This window comes from Tupaia chinensis, unplaced genomic scaffold, assembly GCF_000334495.1.
Source record: "Tupaia chinensis unplaced genomic scaffold, TupChi_1.0 Scaffold140925_1, whole genome shotgun sequence".
Taxonomy (NCBI): Eukaryota; Metazoa; Chordata; class Mammalia; order Scandentia; family Tupaiidae; genus Tupaia; species Tupaia belangeri.
The window spans coordinates 202965-207277 of NW_006200793.1; the positions used below are offsets into that span (position 1 = coordinate 202965).

Consider the following 4313-nt stretch of genomic DNA (forward strand, 5'->3'; position numbering starts at 1 on the left):
TCTCTCTGTCTTTCTGGTGAGCGCACACACCCTATAGCAGCTTTCTTCCCCTATAGCAAAAAAAAAAAAAAAAAAAAAAAAAAACCCTTTCCCCCTTTAGTCCCCCCCCAAAAAAACAACAACAAAAAGGCCACAGCAGTAATGCCTGCTGGGGCTGGGGCTGGGACTGCACCTCACCCTGCGGCCACCTGTGTCCATGGCCGGTTCCGACGCGGCGGGGCACCGACGCAGCAAGAAAGTCACAGCGTCACACACGAGTCATTAGTGTGGACTGCAAGTTGGAATGACAGGGTCAGAATCCCTGACTCTTTCGATCTCACATGGCGATGAGAACAACTTGCATGCCCTCACAAGTATCTGAGGATGAACAGAGGAAAAGAGAAAATATTCGGTCTTTGACTGTCTGGCCATGTTGGTTACCAGATTTTGTCTGATCAGCTGGTCAACAGGTGCATTCAGCAGGGCTTCTGTTTCAACATTCTCTGCGTGGGAGAGATGAATTGAAGAGTCAACACTGATCAATGTGTTATTTAATGCTAATTTTGAAGACCACGAATCCTCACATTTTTGCCCACATGTTAAACTTAGAGCTCCAGGAAAATAATGTTTGATTGAAACTGACTATCGTGAATACAGAGGGATTTGGTGACCAAATAAATAAAGAAGAAAGTTAGCAACCAAGTTGGCTACGTAGATGTTCAGTTTGAGGACAGGAAGAACTGAAGATCAGGCGTTCTCTTTTTAACTACCACGATTCTCACATCCAGGTGTACCTCTACTTCATCTCACCAGCAGACCATGCTCTGAAGATCTCGACCTCCTCACCATGAAGAACCTAGACAGCAAGGGGAGCATTATACCAGGGATTGCCAAAGCAGATGCGATTTCTGAAGTGGAATTACAGAAGCTTAAGATCAAGTTTATGAGTGAACTGGTCAGCAACGCCATCCGGATATACCAGTTCCCGACAGACGGTGGTGCTATTGCCAAAGTCAATGCTGCGATGAACGTACATTTGGCCTTTGCGGTTGTAGGAAGTACTGATGAGGTAACAGTCAGAAATGAGACGGCCTAAGATCGCCAGTACCCTTGCGGTGTTGTGCAAATGGAGAATGAAACCACTGCGACTCTGTGAAGCTGCAGGAGATGCTCATTTGCACCAACATGGAGGACCTGCGGGAGCAGACCCATGCAGGGCACTACGAGCTGTACCAGCGCTGCGAACTGGAGGAGATGGGCTTCGCAGACGTGGGCCCCGAGAACAAGCCCGTCAGCCTTCAGGAGACTTAAGAAGCCAAAAGACATGGATTTCATGGTGAACGGCAGAGGAAGGGAGAGGAAATGAAGCAGATGCTTGTGCAGCGAGTAAAGGAGAAAGAAGCCATTGTGAAAGAAGCTGAAAGAGAGCTGCAGACCAAATTTGAGCACCTTAAAGGAGTTCATCAGGAAGAGGGAATGAAGCTTGAAGAAAAGAGAAGATGTTTGGAAGAACAAATAATCGCTTTCTCTGAAAAGAAAGCGACCTCTGAGATATTCCAGAACCAGCCCTATATGGCATCGGGTAGCTACCTGAAAAAGGACCACAAGACCTCTAATTTTATGTAAACCAGAAGTTCCAGGGCACAGAAGGTTATCACAAGCAAAAGTTATTAAAAAGTTAGAGGTATGCTTTTATTTTCTTGCTGTTTTGATTTGCTTTATTACTTATTCCATTCCTGCCAAATGACCAGTCACTGACATTCATGGAAAAAGACTTTCAAGTGTAGTAAGGACAATATGGATCTTTATGTAAATGATATTGCTGGCATAATCACTGTGTTAGAAATTTTTAAGTTGCTGTTGTGCAGTGAGCGTAGATCTTTTCTGCTGCCAAATTACTGTGACTTTACTAAGTATCAAGCCAAAGAGCAAAGTCTCCATGCCACTGAGATCAGGGCACAGTCTCAGGATTGCATTTACATTCTGGGATGAACCCTTTTTTTATAAAACTTAAGAAAAAATTTTGACAATGTGTTTGGAATGTATCATGGAGCTAAAACTCTAACCTCTCAGTGGTTTTATAGAACTAACTGTTGATACGTTACCCAGTTGGTAATACTCAGAGAGATTCTCAGATCCTATGACACGAGACCATGCTTCACCATGCCTTACTGTACACGTTGCTGTGATGAAACAAAAGCTTTCAAGGTAAAAACACCCAGGTATAGAAACCCTTTTTCTTTGAACTCTGGTGCATCACACTCTTTTCATTAGAATGCACTGTGTATCTGTCGGTTTAAACTCTATCTTCCAGAGGGAAAATAGCCTTCAATTATTTTATTAAAAATATTTAAACATCGGGAACCAGCAGTTGGCGTAATGGCTATGTCGCTGGATTCCCACGTAGTCGACCACGGTTTGCGTCCCTGACCCGGTGGCTTAAAACTCACGCCGGGCGCGTGTGCATGCATGCCCCAAGATCCCGAGAGGAGAATGGAGGAAAAGGGATTGCGGCGTGACCATCCCCCCTGGGGGTGATTTCTCGCTTTCTGTCTCTATGTCTCTCTCTTGTCTGTCTGGCGAGCGCACACACCCTATAGCGAAAATCTCTCCAAAAACAAAATGTTATTTGAAATTATTAGTTAGCAACCAAGTTGGCTACGGAGATGTTCAGTTTGAGGACAGGAAGAACTGAAGATCAGGCGTTCTCTTTTTAACTACCACGATTCTCACATCCAGGTGTACCTCTACTTCATCTCACCAGCAGACCATGCTCTGAAGATCTCGACCTCCTCACCATGAAGAACCTCGCCAGCAAGGGGAGCATTATACCAGGGATTGCCAAAGCAGATGCGATTTCTGAAGTGGAATTACAGAAGCTTAAGATCAAGTTTATGAGTGAACTGGTCAGCAACGCCATCCGGATATACCAGTTCCCGACAGACGGTGGTGCTATTGCCAAAGTCAATGCTGCGATGAACGTACATTTGGCCTTTGCGGTTGTAGGAAGTACTGATGAGGTAACAGTCAGAAATGAGACGGCCTAAGATCGCCAGTACCCTTGCGGTGTTGTGCAAATGGAGAATGAAACCACTGCGACTCTGTGAAGCTGCAGGAGATGCTCATTTGCACCAACATGGAGGACCTGCGGGAGCAGACCCATGCAGGGCACTACGAGCTGTACCAGCGCTGCGAACTGGAGGAGATGGGCTTCGCAGACGTGGGCCCCGAGAACAAGCCCGTCAGCCTTCAGGAGACTTAAGAAGCCAAAAGACATGGATTTCATGGTGAACGGCAGAGGAAGGGAGAGGAAATGAAGCAGATGCTTGTGCAGCGAGTAAAGGAGAAAGAAGCCATTGTGAAAGAAGCTGAAAGAGAGCTGCAGACCAAATTTGAGCACCTTAAAGGAGTTCATCAGGAAGAGGGAATGAAGCTTGAAGAAAAGAGAAGATGTTTGGAAGAACAAATAATCGCTTTCTCTGAAAAGAAAGCGACCTCTGAGATATTCCAGAACCAGCCCTATATGGCATCGGGTAGCTACCTGAAAAAGGACCACAAGACCTCTAATTTTATGTAAACCAGAAGTTCCAGGGCACAGAAGGTTATCACAAGCAAAAGTTATTAAAAAGTTAGAGGTATGCTTTTATTTTCTTGCTGTTTTGATTTGCTTTATTACTTATTCCATTCCTGCCAAATGACCAGTCACTGACATTCATGGAAAAAGACTTTCAAGTGTAGTAAGGACAATATGGATCTTTATGTAAATGATATTGCTGGCATAATCACTGTGTTAGAAATTTTTAAGTTGCTGTTGTGCAGTGAGCGTAGATCTTTTCTGCTGCCAAATTACTGTGACTTTACTAAGTATCAAGCCAAAGAGCAAAGTCTCCATGCCACTGAGATCAGGGCACAGTCTCAGGATTGCATTTACATTCTGGGATGAACCCTTTTTTTATAAAACTTAAGAAAAAATTTTGACAATGTGTTTGGAATGTATCATGGAGCTAAAACTCTAACCTCTCAGTGGTTTTATAGAACTAACTGTTGATACGTTACCCAGTTGGTAATACTCAGAGAGATTCTCAGATCCTATGACACGAGACCATGCTTCACCATGCCTTACTGTACACGTTGCTGTGATGAAACAAAAGCTTTCAAGGTAAAAACACCCAGGTATAGAAACCCTTTTTCTTTGAACTCTGGTGCATCACACTCTTTTCATTAGAATGCACTGTGTATCTGTCGGTTTAAACTCTATCTTCCAGAGGGAAAATAGCCTTCAATTATTTTATTAAAAATATTTAAACATCGGGAACCAGCAGTTGGCGTAATGG

General features: G+C 44.0%; 2 pseudogenes; both read left to right on the plus strand.

Moving 5' to 3' along the window:
• The first annotated feature begins 320 nt into the window (after positions 1-320).
• On the plus strand, positions 321-1993 carry LOC102490848 (septin-10 pseudogene; annotated as a pseudogene).
• Positions 1994-2762: 769 nt separating this feature from the next.
• LOC102492102 (septin-10 pseudogene) lies at positions 2763-3944 on the plus strand (annotated as a pseudogene).
• Positions 3945-4313: the final 369 nt, after the last annotated feature.